Consider the following 25,644-nt stretch of genomic DNA (forward strand, 5'->3'; position numbering starts at 1 on the left):
TACGTAAAGATTGTGGCAAGAATATTAAGGCTGTCAAAGTAATTAGACGTTTCCCGTTCGACTAACATTCGTTTATAATGCAGAAACCAAATATTTTCAAAATCCCGAATCCTTTTTTTTATGATGGATGTGTGTTTGTTATTTCAACAAGTTACACACATCTGAAGTCATAATTTTATACGCTCTAGACTAAAACTTATTGCGAAGGTGCAGTATTCCAAGAGGTGTGTAGACAGTAAACGAAATATAGTACAAATTATTGTTTTTTTGAGAGTGTGTATCATATAATTACAGAAAATGACATATTTTCCCTCATTGATAGTATAATAAAAAGTACATAGTATTTAATACCTATCACGTAATCGCAAACATCCATCACAGAGTGTGACGTCACGGTCTCAAAACGGTGGTTTTTTAAATTTAAATAAAAGTGTATTTATTTTTATATTCATTTTTAGATGTAACAAATGTACATCTATAAAATAAATATATTTCCTAAAAATAATCTACACCCCCCCTATTACTCACAACCTTATTTTTCAGTTCTGAGCTCACAACCATGGGGTATTCTATTTGCTATGGCAAATGTTATGTGAACTACCTCAATTTTCCCACAATATATCAGACAAAAGCTATCATATAGCTATATGTCTATTATAAACTGTATAAAATAACACTATTTCCGAATCTTTTGTGTACGTAAGCTGGTACAAATTGAAACAATGCAAGAGACTGTGAGCACTGAACAGTAATACCGGTTTGAATACAAAGCTCGGCGCCGAGTTAAATACTCGCTAGAAATTAGATACTTCATACTAGTCATCACCATCGTTTCTAATGCTAAGTACTCACATATTATGGTTTTGCTCGATAGTTTTACTCCGAATCGAAGGAAATGACATATTTTACATATGTAATTCCATCGAACCGGCTCGAAGCGAGCCTTCGAGTTGTCAGTTTTGCGGTCCACACGGTGGTTATTGCTCGATTTGGAGTAAAACGTTCGAGCAAAACCGTGTGTGAGTACTAAGCATTAGTACAATTTATGACAAAAAAATTAATTTTGAACATGTATTGTCCTAACTATTGATGGTATGGATGGTATGGCATGTGCAATTGACCAATATGGGATTACTACGATACTGTCTGGGACCATTTTAGAACAAAATAATATTAAACATTCGAAATACAATATTGAGGCTAATAATATAATTGCTAAATGCGTCTGTTTGACATGTCCGGAGATTTTTCTATCTGTCCGCCTACAATCTATGAACTTTTTTAAATAACCTTTTATTTTTTTATGTCTTTAAGTAAAACTATAATGCTATTATAATACTGAAGCCTATACAAAAAAATCGACGAATAAAGAAATATGGATTTTCTTGAAATAATACTTTTCCAGTGCAAGACCTTCATATCCTGGCAACCACTTGAAGCTCGCGGTGAATCGCACGTGACTTTTCACCACTTCCTATTTGCAATACAAAGAACGAAGCTCCAGATAAACCGCACTAGCGATGCATACTGAATGGTGAATTTGGATTTCATGCCATTTACATAATATAGCATTAATATTATTGTTAATAGTAAATATTGCTTATCATCACTAGCTTAGTTCATCATCACTCATCGCAGATGTAATGAGTGATGATGAACTAAATTTATAAATATAGTGCATATTTTTTTTAACGGGCTTTGGCCCACCACATATTCCCACCACTGTATCCCCTGTGTCGCCAGGATCGACAGCGGTATCCAACCACAAAAACCCTTTGATATGATCTCAGGGAACCCGAGGGACATGCTAAAGCTGTCTTGGGACCCGCAACGAAATTGATCAGAAGAAAATAGGAGTAGGAAGAATTCCAGATTCCCTCCCCATATAAAGCGGGAGACAGCACAAAGTTCAAAGAACTGAAGGTTCCTCCCTTTTATTAACGTTTATGCCCGCACCACGGGAATAAACGTTAATAATAATAGTGACTACTACGCTATATATATATATATATATATATATATATATATATATATATATATATATATATATATATATAGTGCATATGTTAAAAATGATTTTTACTAATAATAATAATATCTATGGACGGTTCACACCACGTCAGTCTGGCCCCGTGGTAAGTACCTGATGGACTTGTGTTACAGGTACCAGACAACGGAAATATATTTAATACTTTTATACTATACACATATTTAAGATTTTTTTATTATAAGATACACATCCATGACCCAGGAACTTTGAAAACTTTTTGTTCCGTCGGCGGGATTCGAACCTGCGACCCCCGGCTTGAGCCACCAACGCGCTCACCGCTGAGCCACAGAGGTCGTCTAAGTCTAAGAAATGATAGTACTTAATTTATTTATGTTCTTCCTCGTGATCTACCTTATACCTATCTGTTTACCCAGTGACTTTAATCCTTACTTCCATACTAATATTATTATAAACGCGGAAGTGTCTATCTGTCTGTAACCTCTCTACCCTCAAACCGCTCTACCCTGAACCAATTTTGCTGAAATTTGGTAACATTTAATCCCGTAAAAATTGAATGAATTGAATGAATTTGTACGCAGCGGAGTTGCTTACATCATCTAGTATTATCATTATGTTATTCTCTAAGGTGGACCACGATAAAGAATATTTATTACGGGTACTTGCGAAGATACTCTTTATGCGCAGGTAGTCGCGAGAAACATCAAGACGTGCTTTTATTACTATGCAGTGGCGAAGACTGTTTCGGGTTTCCTCTTTAAAATAAGTGGTGATTTAGATAACGATTTTCAAAATGTTGCGGGTTTAAGAAACCGATTGCAATAGATAATATAAAAGAAACAGAAACGCGCTACTCATTGTATGCTGTACCTATAATCCAAGTTAATGGTTTATTAACAATTGGACTAGAGGCGATAGGCGTATCATAGGCTATGTGGTTTGTGCGTAAATCTATTATCCGTGTACCAACAACAAAGGTATTTCGCAGTGCTTTAGCCGTGAAATGTACATGGTTTTCACGGTAATTTTAGAATATGGGATTAATAAAGCGCCAAAATGGATTAGAAAATATATTGTAACTTCATTTTAGATCGCTATTTACTTCCCTATTTAGATACAACAGTTAAAATAAAACGACCAAAGAAGGCGAAATTAATTTTAATTTTAGTCTACAAACTGGTTTACATTACCTAAATGGTGAAAATATAATATTATGGGTCTAGTCACAAAAATTATCTTTCACCTTAATGGGCTGAAAAACAAATACACGTATTATAATTATGATTTTAAAATTCAGGAATCGACATTTACTTTAACGTAACACCAATGTAATAATTCAAACTACCCTTAACAGTAAACAGCCCCAAAGCGGGCCATTCTTTTTTAATTATATTTTTTACTTCGCCATAATATTCATATCTTTTTCTGTAATTGATATATTATAGCTAGTAAAAGAACATATTTTCCGGTAGAACACACAGAAGGAGGCGGAAGTAATTTTGCAGTGTCCAAAAACCATCGAAACTTTCGGACAATAGTGGGATTCAATTAGAATTGTCTTGGCTGCTCGCCAGCGCGGTTGTTATCACACTCACTTATGTGCGGATAAGTTGTCCGAAGCGATTAGAAACTCCAAATCACCGACATCTTTGGTTTGTGCGGGCCGACCAATAAATATGAGCTTTTTATTTATTCTGGTGAAGTATGATTTTATAAAAAAATTACTGGTATATGGTCATCATACAGTACAGACAACACTTATAATTTTTATGATTTTTAGATGTTACATCTTTATTCTCGCGTATTCCTACATTGCATACATTTTAGGGTTATAAAAACTAATGTTTATCCCTTTTCGAGCATTATAATATCTGTATAATATTATTATTAAGTTTCGTCTTAATTTGTTTAGCGGTTAAGCATAAAGACGTGAGAGACCAGTTAATTAGAGCAGTGTTTTTCAACCACCAGGACTGGTTCATATCGATCTAGAGGTCATAAACATACTATAAACATGAGAAAAAGCAAAGGCGGGGAAGGAAGCCGCGAAGTATTTTGATACCGGGGGGTTAGCATTATAAAAAGGGTTGAAAAACACTGGAATCGAAGTTTTGCGGCCATACTTACGCGCCAAAAACAAAGTATTTAATGAAGTTTAAAAACGAATTAGAGTTAGCATTTATCAGCCTCCAGCTAGATATTATTCGTATTATATTTAAATGTAAAAAAGTCAAACCAAACGTAAAACGTAAAAAAGTTAGTTACATTTGAGTTTTTAATATCATGTTGTTTCATTCACATCATAAAGAAAATGAGAAATAGCAGAAACCCACGGTAAACTTTAACCTAGATCTGTGGAAGTAGGCCTTACTAGGAGTATGTAAATGCCATATGCATTCATCTTTGATAAGATAAGCGGATCAAAGCTTCCTGGAGCAGGTAAGGTGGTGAATATTAAGCGTCAATTAGAAATGTATACCTTAGTAATTAGTATATTACGGTAAACTGTAAAGCTATTTAGGATGCTATCATAGCCCATATTAACGTATTAAACCCAGTTAAAATTCAAAATGGACGAACCCTCTGCCTAGTTTTGTCAATAACATCAAAACAGATACAACCTCCGATATATATTAAAGCAATCCGACAATAGCGGGAAATCCGCGCTACAGATTAAATACGAGACAATCGAACAGCTCAAAAGACAGTCTGAGGTATATGGGCGTACGACGGATCGATACGCGTACTACTTGGGTGAATGGACTGCGCGCGCATGATTACGTAACGCACACCTGTTGAGCTACTAACCTATAACCCGGCGAAATCGGATCGTGCTACCCCCGAACCGCCGCCGTTTGTCCCCCGGCCTCCGCGATTCGGCAGGATTCTCGTGTCAATGCACCGCAACCTTCGGTTGCACTCAAGGGTGCAATGATAACTACATTCGCTAATGAGTGGTTAATGCCAATACTCGGGTGGAAAGACGGTCGACATGTTTTAATCCGTTTTATGGGTTCAGTACTTTGCTTAAGTAGCACAAGCTTTTAAGACAGCGTAGAGCACTCCCGGTAACTCTTTAGTAATGAATAAAACCGCAACGAGAAAACTGCGAAACCTTTATAATTTTAAATTTATACTAGCTATTTGACCGAGCTTTGCTCGGTATTCGATAAAACACGAATAAAATGACATTTTCTAAAAATGATTCCTAGCTAGATCGATTTATCGCCCCCGAAACCCCCTATATACTAAATTTCATGAAAATCGTTGGAGCCGATTTCGAGATTCCAATTATATATATACAAGAATTGCTCGTTTAAAGATATAAGATTATAAGCAAAGTACATTTTTTATTAGCATACTCCTTAATATTATACCAACAAAATATCTTCTAATAAAATAATATAAAAGGAAAAGATTCGATGGATTATCTGAATCGAAAAGTTTCTTAACAGCATTAACAGCTAGATATTTATCGCTGTAATTTTCTCAGATTATAATTCATGCGGTATGCCACGAAAGATGGCATTGAAATTTTTTTAATGGTTTCTTATTACGAGGAGTCGCAAAAAAGTCTAATAATAAAATATAGTTATATAGTAGACCTTATGGTTATTGAGGACTTGCTTTACATTCCGTTCAGAGTTATTCTACTCCTCACAAGGCTTTTATCTCATAGACATAAGGATACGCCCATAGAAAGGAAATATAACACTGAACGGACTTCATCATTTCCATCCTTTGTTCTGCTATTTTAAGTTATCCGAAATTACACTTATGTGTGCGTGCGCCTGATCTGAAATAGTCCGCTGTGTATTGTTTTTATTGTGCTAGCCGTCTGTCGTAAGTATCCTAATTTCATGGGCAATTGCTTGATTAACTCACATACAACATTTCAGCGCCATTAAAATTTGTAATAGTACACACGAAATAACATCACGCGATTATTTCGTAACGTCGAACATCACAGTAATATTCTGTGCTAATTATGTCAAGAATTTTTGTGCGTGTCTCGTAGTTTAACTATGCATTATATTTTTTTTCTTGTAGCGTCAACAAGCAGATTTGTACCATTACAGAGTGAAATCAGAAAGTATGCAAAAAATTGTGTTTTTTTGCATGGGAGTCCCCTTAAATATTTATTTTATTTAAATTTTAGTATAAATAATTAAATTACAAATATAATTAAGGGTTTTGTGAAAATTTAAAGCGTTTAGCTGTTGACGTTACTGATTACGAGCAAAAAAAGACAAAAAAATCACGTTTGTTGTATGGACGCCCCCTTGAATATTATTTTTATTTTAGTATTTTTTGTTATAGCGGCAACAGAAACACACAATCTGTGAAAATTTCTGCTGACGGACAGACGGACAGACAGACAACGAAGTCTTAGTAATAGGGTCCCGTTTTTACCCTTCGGGTACGGATCCCTAAAAAGGATCAAAATAATTTATTCCGATCACCCCGGTATTACTAATGTCTATTTATTTTCTCACTTTTTGTCATCAGATTCTGATAGACCTATAATGAATAATAGTAAAATTACTCTGAACTACATCACGAAAAAACCCAGCAGAAAAACATGACGTAAAAGATAACTGAAATCTACAAGCTTTGCGATAAAAATTGATACGATAGACAGCAAGATAACGAGAGTCCCACTCAAAATCGTGAATTTAAATGAATGCTTTCTAGGACAATGGATGCAATCTATATAAACCCTGACATAGTTGTCAGAAATAATGACCGAGTTTCATCCTCCGTGACCCACCAACCTATATTTAAATAGAAACGTATGGATAATGAAGCAAAGAGCTGTAATTATAATGTTCTTTGTTCGTATCATCTCGATTTAACTTTGAATGCAAAGCCTTTTGATGCGAGTATTCAGTAGATGACCGTGCAAGCTGAGCATTGTACAGATATCTTCACTTGTTTTATTTATCTAGTAAACATAGCCTGTAACTTCTTAAAGGAAGGAATCGTCAATTTTTTTGCAAGAAATAGTAGCCTACATCTTTTTTTTTATTTTATTTAAGGCCTTTGTGAAAATATCAAGTGCCTACCTGTTACCATTATTGATATCGAGCAAAAAAGGCCAACAAAATCACGTTTGTTGTATGGGAGCCCCCTTTAAATATTAATTTTATTTTGTTTTTAGTATTGTTGTTGTAGCGGCAACAGACAGACGGACAAACAGACATCGAAGTCTCATGAATAGGGCCCCGTTTTCACCCTTTGGGTACGGAACCCCAAAAAGGAATTAACACAACGTACCTACGAACATCAACAATCAAAACAAATGTTTTGTCTCAGTACATAATATAATAAAATAATTATTATTATGATAACGAATTTATTACAGTAAAATCTATCATTTGTTAAAAATTTCTTAGAATACAAATCACAACAAACAAATTTTGTAAAACCTTTCACCTTTGTTGTACATGAATTTCGAAATAAGCCAATGATTTCGCGGCTTACTTTATGGTTTAGACTAATCCCATGAATTAAGGATACAGATTTCGAAAGCATAAATTATGATTAGCTTATTGCCCGTAAATCTGGGGGCACGGGAGTGCCCCCCGCCAAGATGAGTTTATTTATTACTGGATGTATTCCGCTACTTGGTAAAATAGGATTCTACGCATTTACTAGAGATGATATTATAACTAGCCTAATTAAATTATAAATTAACTTTAAATAAATGAAGATTATGACTCTGTCACAATAATCATTAAATTAAAGTTAAGTAATCAGATTTAAATGTCTTTGAGTGCAGCCGTTGTGCGGCTTTATACGTCTTAACATAATTTTCGTAGGTCATCACGATTAAAATAGCTTATTAGTACATAATAAGTGTTTCTAAATGACCTTCTAATATAATATTATACTCATACAACATCATAATTATAATATTATAAACTTAAAACTTCAATGTTTATCTTCACGTTCACGTTTTAATAAACCTGTGGGAGCATATTAAAACAGTGGCGTTTAGTAAGTAAACACTACATGACCCATTTAAATATATAAATATTCATAAATCAATTCTCCCTTGGCCCTTAACATTGCCCGCCCTTATGTCCCCCTGTTCCTTGTTCCAATTCCGAATCTCAAGGCCGTGACCTACTTGTCCCAGCCCTTAGTACTTTGATTTACACGTTTTGTAAGTGTATGTTATAAAAACAAGGGCTTAAGCCGTGTTGTACGAAGTGGAGAAAATTTTCTAAAAAAGGGTTGCCTTATGAAGGTAACAAATTATTAGGACTACATCTACAATTTACAAATGCCAAAAATATGAATCAATGCAAAAAGTAGCAGTAACAAATTAAAAAAACCGGCCAAGTGCGAGTTGGACTCGCCCATGAAGGGTTCCGCAGCAGCAATAAGGTTTATATTTATGAAATTAAGAGATTTTTGATTTATTTTCATATTTCAGTTGATTTAATAAAAGTTAAATTAAGGTTTACCATTTATGCCGTGTAAAAAAAACTACTGGCTAGATCTCGTTCGAACCAATTTTCGTTGGTAGTTTTTGAAGTTAGAGGGGGGGGGGACACACATTTTACCACTTTGGAAGAGTGTCTCTCGCAAACTATTCAGGTTAGAAAAAAATGATATTAGAAACCTCAATATCATTTTAAAGACCTATCCATAGATAAGTCCACACGCATAAGTTTTTCGATCCAATTTTTCGATCCAATGAAATGAAAAACTATGTCTATAAAGAAATTTAGAAACCACATTGCTTTTCCTGATCGGAAAAACAATTTTATCTATCTTGTAGAACAAATATTATGATGCTAATAGTACATACATACTTTCATATCAATGAAACCATAAGTACAGTATAATGTATGCCACCCCCCTACCTAGCGTCTAGACACACGGCGACGGGATATTACAACATCTGAGATGAGAGCTGAGACGTCGTGATAAATGAAAACACAAGAAGAACATGTGGGTAAGGCTTGGTATTCTGATAGTGCTTACTTATCTTTACACTAATTTTATAAATGCGAAAGTGTATATATCTATTAACTCATCCGCTAAATCCTTAGTAAGTAAACAATAAACATATACGACTACAATAGTTATTAATCTACCTGCTTTTAACAGACCTAATAGGCGCGTGGGTGTAATTGCCTGACGAAAAATACCATCAAATTGAATTCTATTATATCTTCATACCTCATTAAAACATACAGCCATTTCATAAGCTCCTTGATATTATAAATTAGAACTAACCATAGCATGAATAATCTAGCATCTAGATGACGGGCATAGGGTGGGTGTCTAGACAGGCGTCAGGCGCCGTGTGACGTCATCGGTCGTCCTTCATGCATCATGTCTTGCCCTGACCCGATACTAAACTACTTTTAGCTGGTACTCGTTGGGAGTAAGGCCTTAGATCTGAGCTGGCACGGATCTTAGGCCTAACTAATATATTATGTATTAGAGAAGTTTTATAATTTCTTAATTATAAAACGAGACTAGCTGACCCGGCAAATGTTGTTTTATCATATAAATTATTTCTAGTATCAATATAAAAAGTAGATAAAAACCTATTCTCAGGCCTAACGAATGTAGGCCTGAGAATAATGAAAATTTCCTCAAAATCTTTTGAGCCGTTTTGCGGGAGTTCGCGCACAAACAACAACACGAGAATTTTATGTATAAGGAGATAGCTGGTACTTATTGGGAGTAAAGTCTTTAGATCAAATAGCTTGCTAATATTTATTTTGGTGAAGTTTTATTGAGATGCAATCAAAATTTATTTTATTCTACTCGTTCATGCATTGCATGTCTTGCCACCTGATACTAGTAGTATACACCTAATATAGTAGAAGCAGATACTTATAGCTGGTACTCATTAGGAGCCAGGTCTCTAGATCTGAGAGCTAGCTAATAATTGCATTGTAGAAGTGTTATAGAGAGACACAATCAAAAAATTAACTTATTATGGTTTGTACTCGTTGGGAGCTATGTCTATAGATCTTATATCTAATATAAATTCTAAAATGAAATCCTAATGACAGGACAACAGATAGTGGATAGCGTAGGCAAAATAATAGAGGCAAGAAAGGAGGGTATAAAAGTAGAAAGGATAAGAAAAGGGAAAGGGAGGAAAGTAATTTAGGGACAGAAAAGAGAGAGACGAAGTAAGGAAAAGGATAGAGATATGTGCAAGGGATAAGTTCGAAGTGGAAATAGTGAAAAATAAGGACCCCCAGGTTATTCTGTATGGGGTGCTGAAGTCGAACACGGACGACGACATTTGTGACGCAATCCGTGTTCAGAATAAGCACCTCATACAGCATATCCTGGATGGGGACGAGGACAGGATAAGGGTTAAATATCGAAAGCGTGGTAAGGATGCCCATACTGAGCATGTCCTGCTGGAGGTGTCTCCGGAGATATGGCTGTGCCTCACTAGAGAAGGCCGTGCATACATTGATATGCTGAGGGTGCGGGTCGCCGACCAGTCCCCCCTAATACAGTGCTCGCACTGTTTGGGGTACGGACACGGGAAGCGATTCTGCGCCGATATTGCTGCGGAAGTGAGGTGCGGCCATTGCTCCGGAACACACCACAAATCTCAGTGTGAGGGCTTCGAGGGGGGTACCGAGCCATGCTGCATTAATTGCAAGAAAAATAATTTTAACGCAAACCATGGCGCGTTCAGCCGAGAGTGCCCGATAAGACGAAAATGGGAAGCCATAGCACGTGCGGCGGTATCGTATGATCCTGAAGACGATGCATTCGTGGAACGTACATGGCTCTACGAACGCACACGTAACGATACTACGATGCCGTCGCAGTACAGCTGCTAACAAAAATGTAGAGCACGATAAGCGCCTAAAATAAACACAAAAGTATTGTTAGTAGTAAATATGAATTTATGGCAGCAATAACCAAAATGTAGAAATGTAGTTAAAATATGTAGATAAATGTAAAAAATTTAATTGGATAAGTAAATATGTATAATGTACGGTATAAAAAATATATATAAAGGTATGGTATTAAAAAAAAATATACAAAACAAAATACAAATAACTACTTTGCACTTATTTGATATAGCAAATATGGCAAATGTAAACAATGTATTGCAATAGAAAAGGTAGCATGAATGTAGTATATTATGTAGCATGTAAGTATAATAATATATAGTATATAGTTAATATAGTATTGTCAAATGTATAGTATTGCCAAATGTTAGGTAATATAAGTTATATTATTATTTATTATTATTGTTTGTTTAACTGCATTGCTAATTGTTAACAACTCTGGCGCATCTGATCGGACACTCTTGGCTGAATGCAGGAAAAATCTGCTCTGAAAATTGTAATGGCTAACATTTTTATCTTAACTAGCTAATAGAAATAAATAACATTCTCACTAAAATCACTAAGAATGTAAAATAAAGTATAAAATAAAACAAGGTATATGTATAAAATAATGTCATAATTATCAGTTCAATATAAGCAATAAAATTTTGTAAAGCAAATGTAAAAAAATAGTGAATTATAACACGATAATAGAAATGGAAAACTATGTATATTGAAAGGAAAACAATTGTGATAGTAAAAAAACCAGGTGTGAACAAAAAAAAGTAAAAGAATAATGTCTTAAAAAAACACAAATATATATAAATGTAAATAATTATGACATGTATAACTATTATATAAACGCACATGTAATAAATAAACAATTGTAGAAATTGTCCCTTATCATGTAAGGGGGAACAAGAGGTCCCAAGTGCGGGGCCATTAAAAAAAAAAATTAAATCCTAGAAACTTAGTTAAAAAGACAATCCAAATTAATGTATTATTTTTAAGCACGTAGTTTAAAATATATCGTTAATTGCCTACGTGTTTTTCGCCTAGTTTATTAATAATACAAATCTTATTGAAAACCCCAAACTATAAAACGCTCTATTCGACTTGTTTTATACATTGGTTTCAGTGATGTCCCTACATAGAACATTCATTACTTAACAATTATTGTTATTAATTATTTTACTCATGATAACAAAACTATGACTCTCATAAGATATTGGCAACGTGGCAACGTGGAAAAGTGGCAATTCTTGTTATAATTTTTAATGATTTAAATGATGTTTAAAATTACAACAAATGTGGCATAATATTTTAAATTGTATCCAGTTTGTTGAATCATTAAATCCATATCCATACTAATATTATAAATGCGAAAGTGTTTCTGTCTGTCTGTCTGTCTGTCCGTCTTTCTGTCTGTCTATTACCTCTTCACGCCCGAACCACTAAACCGATTTTGCTGAAATTTGGCGTGGAGATACTTTGAGTCCCGGGAAAGGACATAGGATACTTTTTGTCCCGAAAAAATGTACAGTTCCCGCGCCATACACGAGTTTTGGCGCAACGGAGTTGCGGGCGTCATCTAGTCGAGTATATTTTAAAATATGCTGAAGGTTAAAAAGCATAATGTCGTTTTTTAACTTTATTAAATTCTAAATAGTCCCGTTAAGCAATATTCTGAGTGCTCTCGAATTAATTAAGTCAGGACACGAAGCTTTAGTATTTTATCGATACCTTAAAGCTTATTATATTGAACATTATTAGATTAATTGGTATTATAATATCACGTAGATTTTCTATTTAATGTAGTAAACATTTTAATGAGGGGTACTCATCAATAAAGTAATATAACAATGTTATTAACGAGATAAAGCCAAGATAAACTAGGTTTATTGTGCGATACGTTGTTTCCATAGATAAGATAGAATGCCTTGAAAATAGTTTATAGTCATATTGTGTTCGGACTTTGATGTGCACTAGTATTTTTTGATGTGCAGCTGCACTCAATTTTCTACCGGCATTGCGACCCATGCCGCTCCTGCTTTGTTGTGGCGTAGAGCACAATGAAACCTATAGCTCAGGTCATAAAGTAGCATTTTATTTGAATTTTTGTCGGTGATGGCGCCGGTGAATAAACGGCCTTCCACATCATATTTTGGTTGTACTATCAGAGAAGTTGATTCCTAGGCAGATGGCAGACCTACGTTTGGTTGCGTTAAGTCATAAATAGGGTTAGACTTAACGCATAAAGTTAATATACCTAGCGGAATAGAGCAACAGTCTCTAGATGTCAAACGAAACCGAAATTGATTTACATCTGTGTTTAAAAATATACACATACACAAGCATCTTTCTATGGGATTAAATTGTCAACGTGCCGATAAGTGCCGACGGGACGTCAAAAAAAGAGTTCTGCTGTCATGTTTCACACGTCGCTTTTTACCAGGCAGTGTTACTGATAGTGACATCTCGCTGGCTCAGGCCTTTGTTTCTCTATTCCGCTAGGTATTTTAACTTTATGCGTAGCGGAATATATTAACTTTATGGACCCATCACAGCTAACATTGAATTGACACAAGCCGACCACATGAGGTAGTCCATCATCTGCCGATGAATCAATTTATCTGCTGGTACATTAACATGAAACATAGAGTAAACACAAAAATAAACGTGTCGCTTGATGAAAATTCCCAAAGTCATGTAACTCAGCGCCGGCAATCACTGCACTTAATGTCACGTCAGCTCACCACGCTCATACATTAGGCTTAGGACGTCGATCGACATACGTGCCCTGGAAAATATTTACTGTCAACCATTTATGTATAATCAGTAAAAATTCCGCGCGGCTTCGCCCGTGTAAATAGGAGTTCGGCGCAAACACCGAACAGTACATTTTTCAGCAAAAAAAGTAGACTACGCCTTCCCCCTTAATCTACTCTATGTTTGTGTCACGTTTCATTAAGACGCTCTCCCTACGGAAATGCCGTAATTTACCGTTTCTAGAGTATTATTAACTCATAATTTGAAAGCTACTACATTATTATAAAAAAATACAGCAATAATCTGTAGCATATGGACACTCCTATCCCCGTTGTAATTTCCTATTTTTGTTTATTGTACTCATAATAATATCAGCTTCCAAAGTAATATCAATTTATTTAAATTCAAGCACAAATTTATTATCTCCCTAGTATTTACAAATCAGGTTTATTTAAAACACACGCCAATAGATCCAACGTTTTCAGTAACTACATATTTGCCGTTAGAATTTTTTTAGGTCAATTTTGAACTAAGATAGGTAAAAAAAAATTGGATTTTGGTGCGATCTCAGCAACGCGGTAAATGTATGGTCATGGTCATTTGCTCAGAGGATGGCCTTAACACGGTAGTTCGTGAGATTCTGACGTGGGAGAGCCATGCTTCGGCATGAATGGGCCGGCTCGACCGGAGAGATACCACGTCCTCACAGAAAACCGGCGTGAAACAGCGCTTCCGCTGTGTTTCGCCGAGTAAGTGAGTTTACCGGAGGCCCAATTCCCTACCCTTTTCCTTTCCCTACCCTCCCCTATTTCCTCCCGTACCCTCCCCTATTCCCTTCCCTACCCTCCCCTATTACCCCTTAGAAGGCCGGCAACGCACCTGCAGCTCTTCTGATGCTGCGAGTGTCCATGGGCGACGGAAGTTGCTTTCCATCAGGTGACCCGTTTGCTCGTTTGCCCCCTTATTTCATAAAAAAAAAGAAAAAAAAAAGATTAGCGCGTTCCAACTAATACTTCAGCTTTATAATTCGGCTCTTTTCTCCAAAACTTCCACATCTTGTCAGTCCTTCTCTCTCGCGAGGTAAAAATAAGAACGTTGCGTTAAGGCGAGGATAAACCCCAATTTGTTATTCCGCGACTTTCGGTTTACCTAGTTCAAATATAATAACAAAGTTTTAAAAAATATGAGGTATAAAGCACAATATTTAAAATACCTTAAACCATAAACATTTTAATAAAACTTAATACTTTGACTGTAATTTATTTACAAACTCACCTCCGATAAAAATCTATTTCATCGAAATATAAGTATTAACCAGGATAATTAGACATGTTTTTTGAATAAATTGTTAGTAAATCTATATTAAAAATTCTTTAACCGAACAATTTTGTTTCATAATGTTTATTTCCAAAGATATTTAAAAAAAACATGAAAAATAGAGAAAATCCGCTCGAGTGACATCAGTTTTATGCTAAGCTAAAATTAATCTTATTGCGATGCGTATACGCTTGGTCTTTGGTTGTGTGCAAAGTTATAGTTTTGGATTGAGATTAATCCCCGCCTTAAGACTACAAGAATGACTTTGGGCAACTCCCATCAAGCGCCCAAATTATGTTTCTCCATATTTCATCACAGCTCATACATTAAATTCAAGGCTTTGATCGACAACCAACGCCCTTGATAATATTTCTGGTTATAGTGGCTACAAAGGGTTTATAGTTTATTACTAAGTTCACACGTAAGCTTCATAAATTCATCGACAAGGCGCCCTTGAACATAAGTACATTATTACTTAATGTAGTAGCCTGTCAGTAGTGTTCTTGATGTATGATTAATTCATACATCAAGAACACTACTGTCTTTAGTTTGATACTAAATTCATCTATTATTTGAAGGCATTGATCGATACAGCACTTAAAAATCCCTAGTTGTACCCAAAACCAAAAACAGTTGATGTTTTTGGTTTTGGGTACAATTTTAGACTTAGTTCTTTGTTGCGTTACCTAGATTTATAATTTGCTTCATTTAATCAGGGCCTCTTTGCTTCAATTATCTTAATTTACCAAGAGCAGATTAATATAATATTCTATCTTTTCTTAACAATATAACAGAAGAAGAGAATTAAAATTAATGTACAATGCAAATTCAGTGTGAATTTCAATTATGAAGCTTTTATTATGATGAAACGGTATAATGTAGATAAAACGAAAAGAAAAAAATTATTTTCAGGAACCCGGTCCTGCGGATGACATATTCTTGGAATCGCGATCGTTACAATGCAAAATAAACTTAAGACCCTCGTAAATAAGGCTCCGATCACGTTGTAACGGCGAGCTCATTAAGGCCGTCTGCGACCACGCCCATCGGGAGACTCTCTAAATGGAAAACGTTGGTTCCCATCCAACAGCTTTTATCAATCGATTTTAAATTACATCATGGCGTTTAACTTGGATATGATTTATTAGATTTATAGTTTGTGATAAAAATATTAAATAAAATAAGTCCTTCCTTTGCAGCTTTGGTGTGTAGGTTGGTATTTTTTGTAGGGTTTATATTTGGAGAGAACTTTGTAGGGTTTATAATTGGAGAGAAATTTACGCGAAAATTTCCGTTTCAAATCTTGCTTTAGTAACAGACCATGCTATCACTTTCCTTCGCTCTTTATCTATGCGTATGAGCGCGTGCATTTACATTGAAAACTTGTTGTGAATTGAACAGAAATATTTACCTTAATTGGGTTTCTATAGGCGTGAAGTTCACCGACTCATAAGGGGCTAGTGGCGTTCCAATTACTTTATAATAATTATGAGGAAAAAGGATCGAAGAAGATGTCCTTATGTTGTGAGGACTTCCGTCGTCTTAGGCCTCAATCAGAACTGGACCTGGAATCAAGGACCTAAAAACTCTATAGCGACAGTAGGGAAAATTCTACCACTTAAAATGCCTTATTTCCTGTAGGTACTAAAATAAAAATTAAATAAAATAAATTTTAGATTTAGTACGCAAAAATATCCGTTGTCGAAAGTTTTTTACTGAAGTTTTTTTGTCTGAAGGCAACACACTCAGCTCTTCTAATGTTGCGAGTGTCCATGGGCGACGGTAGTTTCTTTCCATCAGGTGAGCCGTTTGCTCGTTTGCCCCCTTATTTGATAAAAAAAAGTTTTTCTATTCACTAGCGCTTTTGATTGACTAATGTCAATAATTAAACTTTTTATCGGGACTTAACGCGACTTATTTTAGTAGTAATGCTACTGCGAGTACATACTTTTTCTCGACGTTTCGGCCGTGTTGCATAAGGAATATATTGTTCTCATTGAACACTGTTTGGACGGTAATTACCTTCTCTTCAGAGATCAGTACTACCTCCAGATCGATGGCGTTGCAATGGGTAGCCCTCTGGCACCGATAATTGCAAATATGTGGATGGAGCACTTTGAAGACCTAGCTTTAGCTACTGGACCATGTACTGTGAAGCTTTGGAAGAGGTACGTTGATGATGTTTTTCGCATTATTAATGGAGGTCAACAGGAAATAGAACAGTATGTTAATTACCTTAACTCAATCCATCCAAAAATAAAGTTCACCTACGAGACGGAGAAAAACAGATGCCTCGCATTTTTGGATGTGGAGATCAAAGTGAAGGAGGATGGTACATTATCCCACACTGTGTACAGAAAACCTACACACACTGACAGATATCTACACGCATCTTCTCATCATCATCCTCGGCATCTTCAATCTGTTATATCATCATTAGCAAACAGAGCTCATAACCTTTGTGACCCTGAACATTTGCCCAAGGAGCTAACACATGTTCAGGAGGTACTTAGACGTAACGGGTATAAGGTGTCGAGGGGATTGAGAAGACAGAAGGAGAAAACGAGGTATCCAGAGGTGAACCGTCAAGCAGCATTTTTACCATACGTCAAAGGCGTAACGGACAAAATTGGAACAGAGCTGAGGAAATACTCCATTAAGACTGTGTATACTCCGTTACGTAAAATATCACAAGTACTTCGGTCACCAAAGGATTCCTTACCTTTCCAAACTCCTGGGGTTTATAAAATAGATTGTAGCTGTGGTAGTTCGTACATTGGCCAAACGAAACGTACTATTGGCGAAAGAGTGAAAGAGCACATAGCCGCAGTGAAAAATCGCCAGACAAATAAATCCGCGGTAGCAGAACATCTGCTCGATATGGGGACTAATCACTGGATGGAGCTACACGACCCTAAAATCCTCTCTACGGATCGTCATTACCACACGAGAGTAATACGTGAAGCAATAGAAATTAGAGAGTACAAAAATTTCAATCGTGAGGACGGATTTAAATTGTCGCCCGCCTGGAATGCAGTGATCAATAAGTGCAAACCGCGTGTGTCACCTCTGTCTATAAGTGTAAACCCGGATACAGTTAGTGTTGTGTGTCGCAGTGAACCTACTGACTTTCAGTGTATTGGAACACAAATATTGGACAACTCGAGGGTAGTCGTAGAACCGACCGCCCGGTGCAAACGAAGACGTCGCGCTCCTGCAGTCCCCTTGTGACCACGGCCGTTGCAACACGGCCGAAACGTCGAGAAAAAGTATGTACTCGTAGTAGCATTACTACTTAAATAAGTCGCGTTAAGTCCCGATAAAAAGTTTAATTATAATGCAACGCGAAAGTTTAAAATGTTATAATGTCAATATATTAACCAATCAACAACGTTGTTGAAAACATAAACTCCTGTCAAACTTCGAAACCAGTAATTAGACCACAATAATTCTGAACATCTGTATGATCCACTCTACATCGGCTACACTCAGAGACTACACGATTACTTAACGAAGAGAATGGCCGAATATTTATGGAGTTTATGTCAAAACTTTAATTTAGTAGAATCAAGTAAGCGTTTAATGTCTAGGTCCTGCATTCACTTCGATTTAGTGCGTGTGCAGGTGATTAGTGTTAGAGAAAATAAAGGACTTGCACTAATCAGTCGCTGTCCACACTTGCTTTCTCCTGATTATTATTAATCACCTGCACTTATTACTAATGAGCAAAAAAGGCATAGCACAAGTTGAAAAGATCAAGAAAACACGAGTAAAGACAAAGCTTATAACGTCGTTACGCGGAAAATAAGGATATTATTCAAGGAATTTGTGGGTCGATATTTTAATATTTGGCAATAAATCTCGTCGGCCGCCATCAAATTGCGTCGTAATTGCGCCATAAGTGGAGCGCTGAGCTCGTGTCGTCTACCTAGATAGCTTCTTGGTGGTTATATTAAGACTATTAATAACATGAAGTTAACTTAATACGTAAACAAAATAGCGTATAAACTATTTGCAGTATTCTGAGTATGGAAATCCATACTACTATACTAGTAGTGTGTCTGTCTGTCTGTTACCTATTCACGCCCAAACCGCTGAACCGATTTGGCTGGAATTTGGTGTGGGAAGTCTTGAGTCCCGGGAAAGGACATAGGATACTTTTTATCCCGGGAAAATGAACGGTTCCCGCGTGATAAACTATTTTTGGCGCAACAGAGTTGCGGGCGTCATCTAGTGAATTTATTAAACCTTAAATCAATATTTTGCGAGTAACAAAAAGCTGATGTTTCCATTAATTTTGTAATTTTTCATAATACAAGTAACTGTTACATTTTAAGCAGAGGCTAAAGCTTTGCCGTATCAATTATACGGGGCCCCCGAGTCACAGAGGCCCCCAACGTGTGTAAGCAAAAATTAGTAGCAACTCTCCATTTCTCAAAGGTAAAAAAGGCAACTTAGGGCCCCCAAATAACTTTTAATACGGAGCCCTACCAAGGCACGCTTTTGATTTTATTTGAGCCCATTATATTCAACCCATTATTTTAATATTATAATGTCATTGGATACACAACATTTTACGACGTGTAAAATGTCAGAGTTAGAGTCAAATATTTTGGACTCTAACCGCCGTTCTCAGAGACATTTAATTACGATTAACCCTGAATTTAATGAAGAATTTGACAAATAATGTATGGGGCTTATGTCAAAATTTTGAATTAATTATAATTAAGTAAATATTGTTCCACTCTGAGTGCGGCAGTAAGCACAATAATGATAAAAAACATGCACATAGTTAGTAGTACATTGTACTTAATACGCTTCAAAAACCCGACACAAGTGCACCGGCCTACAATACCAAAACAAGGCACGCTACTCACTAGGACAATAGCATGTATTCTAGGCAATCAATCAAACCACTGACGTCGGGAAACCCTGGATTAACCCGGCTTAGCTTGCAGCATTACCCCGCCATGAGCTGCTGCCCATATTCCCGGTTGTGAGCTATTGGCCAGGATTTCATGCTTTTGAGCTGTATTGCCCTGAAAATGTGGACCTATAATATGGCATGAGCGGTTGGGTACCATTACCCTTGTACACCTACAATTTTAGGCTATTGGCTTAAAAAACCTGTTCATGCTTTTAAGCTGTAAGTTCTGATAGGGGCTTATAATATTATGACTAAGCGAAAATGTAGAACTGTGAACAAAATATTTACGTCACGTCTTTTCTCCAACAATATGTTTCTTACAATAAATAATAACTAGCTATTTGACCGAGCTTTGCTCAGTATTCGATAAAACACGAATAAAATGACATTTTCTACAAATGATTCCTAGCTAGATCGATTTATCGCCCCCGAAACCCCCTATATACTAAATTTCATGAAAATCGTTGAAGCCGATTCCGAGATTCCAATTATAAATATATATATATATATATATATATATATATATATATATATATATATATATATATATATATATATATATATATATATATATATATATATATATATATATATATGAAAATCATAATCATCATCATCTATGTGTGAAAATCAATCAACATAAAAGTAATTTACAGAATATCAACTTTGGCATACCACAAGGTAGTGTCTTGGGCCCTACACTTTTTATTTTATATATTAACGACATATTTAATACAAGTCTCCATAGAACCGATATAATATGTTACGCTGATGACACAGCAATAATTTTTAACGGGAACAATTGGACTGAGGTAGTTAAAACCGCTGAAAACGCACTTAAAATAATCGCTAGGTGGCTCCAAGACAACCTACTTACATTGAGTGTCCCAAAGTCAAAACTCTTATTTTTTCATAAAACTAGAACATCAGCTCCTCCTGCAAATCTCAACGTTAAAATACATACATGTCCTATAGAGAGTGAGCAGATAGTGGAGTGTAACTGTAGGCAGCTAAGTAGAGCTAATTCAATAAAATACCTAGGTGTTACGGTTGATGAAAAACTAGATTTTCAGGAACATATTGTTAACACTGCCAAAAGAATCCGGAAACTTATTTACATTTTTAAAAACTTACCTCTGCTACTTTGAACTTACTGAAAACGGTTTACACATCAATTTGCGAGTCGGTAGTATCTTACGGCATACCAATTTGGGGAGGAGCAGCTACCACTAAAATTATAGTTTTGGAAAGAGCACAGCGGTGTTTTGTAGCAGATGTATTGTTGTTTTCAATAAATTATTATTATTATTATTTATTATTATATATACAAGAATTGCTCGTTTAATGATTACTAGATATTTGACCGAGCTTTGCTCGGTGTTCGATAAAACACGAATAAACTTACATTTTCTAAAAATTATTTTTAGCTAGATCGATTTATCGCCCCCGAAACCCCCTATATACTAAATTTCATCAAATGATGATGATGTTACCAAAATGTTACCTACTTACTTTTTTGGCAACATCATCATCATGTTTGGTTTTTAGGGTTCCTTACCCAAAGGTTAAAAACGGGACCCTATTACTGAGACTTCGTCCGTCCGTCCGTCCGTCTGTCTGTCTCCAGGCTGTAACTCAAGAGCGGTAGTAGCTAGAGAGTTGAAAGTTTCACAGATTATGTATATCTGTTGCCGCTATAACAACAAATACTAAAAATAAAATAAAGTTAATATTTAAGGGGGGCCCCCAAAAAAGAAACATGATTTTTTTGGCCTTTTTTGCTCGTAATCATTAATTGTAACAGCTAGGCACTTGAAATTTTCACAAAATCCTTTATTATATTTGTACTTTTGTAATTAATAATAAAATTTAAATAAAGTAGATATTTAAGGGTGGCTCCCATATAAAAAACACAATTTTTTGTCTACTTTCTCTCTATACCGGTACGGAACCCTATGTGCGCGAGTCCGACTCGCACTTGGCCGATTTTTTTTTTACATTATGTTACTATTGTAAATAAATTTTAACTACTTATTCTAATTCATCCTTGATCTCATAGGAAAAGTATATCAATAAGTACTAAAATATGCGATCAAGACGAACATTGAACGAGGCAAAAAAGAATCCAAGAGCCAGAAGCCTTCTCTAAAAGTAAAGAATCCCATGACTCGAGCGGTTCAAATTAAAAAATTAATTAAAATGTGTCGGACGGTTACCAGACGGTATCTCTGCTAGTAGCAATCCGTAAAAGATTAATTAAGGTCTTATCTTGTAACGCCGATTAAAAAAAAACGACAATATAAAATTACTTTGTGGGTATACTCAAATTTCCTTTGTTTTTCTTAATTTCTGTTTAGTTAAAAGAAGGAAAGTATACATTAGTAGATATGATGTTGTACAGCAATATATACAATCTAAATCGTAAACAAACGTAGCTTTGCACAAGACACGAATATTCTTTAAGAGAATTTCTCTTGAGCAAACGGTCTTGCTTGACTGGAGGCAAACATTCATTATAGGCGTCCCCGTTTTTGGGTTTGCTTTCATGTTTCGTCAAATCAAAGATGCTGTATTTTAAAATATGGTTAGGAAAGGTAAAAAATTATTTACAAATACAGCGTCTGCCATCTTGATTGACTTTTGTACTTTGAACCTCAAGGACAAAGAAGACATTATAAAAGTTTACCTTTATTGAATATCTTTAAAATTGTTTATTTAATAAGCAATCGCATTGACCATTTAGCACAACAATAATTTGTAACAAAGAAATGTTAGTCGTATTACACTAGAATCAGCCTTTAATTACTTTATACAATAATAATAATTATAAGTTGGTTTTAATACTCGTATAACACAAACAACTACTGCACAAATACATCAAAAACATTCAAGCTATAACTACCGAGATTCAAGCACAAGCAATATACTCACAAAGAGAAAGGTAACACAGCGCGAGTCGGCACAATGCCCCATCCCCCGTCTGAACGGGGCCTAACGAGAAGCGTAGACTCGAAATTCGGTGCCAACTCGAACTCACGAGAGATCTCGATCGTTAAGAGCGAGGCATTGACTGGATGTGGAGCACGCAATGATCAATACGGTTCAGACGCACTATAATGACGTCATAATATTACGTAGGCATTGTTTCGTGACCTGAAATTGTTGGCTGCTGAGAGCTTTTAAATCTTACTTTAACGCCATTTGCGCCAGTCTGAGTTTAAGTTATCCCTGGGTTAAATAATAATGTCTCGGTCGTGTTTATAACATAAAAAACATGCAGACTTTACTGTAAACTCCGATTGGCAAAAGTGGACCTGAAACTTTTTGAAAGGGAGCTCCTTATACGATTTTCAACAATTTGAAATCTTTTCTTTTTCATTTTTTCATTATATTTTCCAAGTTATAAACTACATTTTTAATTGGCAAGAAAACGTTAAACCCTTGTTAAACCATTTTATTAGTCCGCTTTGCATATGTATAAACATTACTATACTAATTTTAACATAAAATTTAAAGCAGGAAACTATATTTCACAGTTAAAAATAAATTATATACCTTTATTTTTATTGCGCTTTAAATGTGCATGCCTATTCTGGAAATTGTATTCAGAAATGAATCGTAAAAGTTATCAGGAAATCAAATCTAAACCGGATTGCTTTGGAATGATATAATTCGATGTTATTATTTTACCATTAGTGTGTTCATAGAAACATTTGTAATGGCGGTGATGTATTGGGGTAGGGACATTGCTCCGTCGCGATGCGTCGTGTTGTCTCGATAACTAATGTTTCTTAAGGCGGGGACTTATCTCAATTCAAAACGATAACCTTGCACACAACCAAAGACCAAGCGTATACGCAGCGCAATAAGATAAATTTTAGCTTAGCATAAAATTGTAGTTACTAGGGGCGGATCTTCTCTACTTTTCATGTTTTTTTTAAATATCTTTGGAAATAAATATTAAGAAACAAAATTGTTCAGTTCAGACGTTTTTAATATAGAATCACTAACAATTTATTCAAATAAAATGTATTTTATCCTAGGTATTACTTATATTTCGATGATAAAGATTTTTGTCGGCGGTGAGTTTGTAAATTAATTACAGCCAAAGTATTACGTTTTATTAAAATGTTTATGATTTAAACCCTTTTAAATATTATGCTATATATATCTCATGTTTTTTACATTTCGTAATTATATTGGAACTAGGTAAACCGGGAGTAAAAAATGACAAAATGAGATTTGTCCTCGCCTTAACGCTATAACGCTCTTGCGAAAACATTACCTAACCAATGGCTACGCGGCCATAACACAATTTTGGCCAATCAGAACATGTTTATTTTCCTCTCTTCTCAAACTTCGTATTTTCTCAGTCTATCCGTTGCAATATTACAACCGACAAAACGACACACTATAAAATCTGAAGGTAATTATTTATTATTAGTAGTATCAGAAAAAAGAATGCAACGTTGTCGCTGCGACAATTCGCGCCACAAAGAAGCAATGTGGCTTCGTTCTAATTACAAAATAAGTGTTGTGTGTGTCAAGTTGTAATCGAATTGATCCAATTTAAGCTTAAGTTATAAGTATAACACAATTGATCAATCGTAAATGCTTTTATAGAATTGTCTGGTTGCATATTTTACAATTAAACATGCTCAATTTTTTCTGAATAAATAGATATTTATGATAATCTTAGCTGTAAGAGACGTTATGAAAGAATCTTCCAGTATCAAAGAAATGTTTCAGAAATCTTAAATAGTAACTATAGATGACTATGCTATACCTATGGGCTATGAACAAGCCATAGTTTCAGTGACGGATTAGCCCTTAATTAAATTAAGCAATTGCCTAGGGCATCACGTCTTCAAGGGGGCACCAGAAGAGTAAAATTTCAAAGACCGATTCTAGTTGAGATATGGATAGGGGGATCCACAGGCATGGATTGCTTGAGGCATAAAGTAGTCTTAATCCGTCACTGCATAGTTTGAGGTAGTTTGGGAACGTTTAGAATTTCCGTCATGTAGGTATGAGCGGCGGCGCGCAGCAACCGCAATAAGTTATCATTAACCGCTACACTTTGGCCGAATTTTGAACATGCCGTAATTTTACATAAGTGCCGGCTAATTTTAAAAGTCGTGACTCATATTCCGTTAAATTAGCTCGTGAGTTTAAACTTTATGGTCGTTTTACCAAGCTCTTACATGAGCATTACGGGTAATTGTAATACGAACCGCACTAAATGCAAATTTTGTTTGTCATCATTGAACAAAACCAAGTTTTGTTGATTACAGAACCCTATAACGAAACCCTAACGAGCTGATTTTTTGTATATTGATAGATTAATAGTCATATAATTTAAGAGTAACGTTGTCCTACAAATAGAATAATCCATATTTTAGGACCATCAAGTCAAAGTATGAAATCCTTTCTATTTCTGTTAGCTACCACTTTCAAGATTTTTCGCAAATAAAAATGTAAAATTTGCTTGATAGTAATAAAAAAAATATGCTACTTTCAAATCAAAAAGTACAATTGCACTCCGGATTGAGTTTAAGTTTGAAACATTCAAAGGTACAAAAAGTGACAAACCTCAGGCATCAAAGCAAGAGGAGATACGCTGGAGTAAACATACAATCTAACTAAAATCAATACCCTTCTTTTTTGCTTTTCCAGACAAAAAGAACTCTATGTTCTTATTATCTCGCCTTTTTCCACATCTCTGAGCTCGCAATAGTAATTGTTCGTAGCACATCTGCTACGGGACCTGTCTCGTAGCGCTTCGTAGCACT

General features: G+C 35.4%; 1 long non-coding RNA gene across 1 annotated transcript; it reads left to right on the top strand.

Moving 5' to 3' along the window:
- Nucleotides 1-925: 925 nt before the first annotated feature.
- On the top strand, nucleotides 926-18,199 carry LOC121731136. Its single transcript, XR_006036197.1, has 3 exons — nucleotides 926-1,036; nucleotides 6,822-6,825; nucleotides 18,190-18,199. It is a non-coding gene; the product is annotated as an uncharacterized LOC121731136 (long non-coding RNA).
- The last annotated feature ends 7,445 nt before the right edge of the window (nucleotides 18,200-25,644 follow it).

This window comes from Aricia agestis, chromosome 10 (assembly GCF_905147365.1).
Source record: "Aricia agestis chromosome 10, ilAriAges1.1, whole genome shotgun sequence".
Lineage (NCBI taxonomy): Eukaryota > Metazoa > Arthropoda > Insecta > Lepidoptera > Lycaenidae > Aricia > Aricia agestis.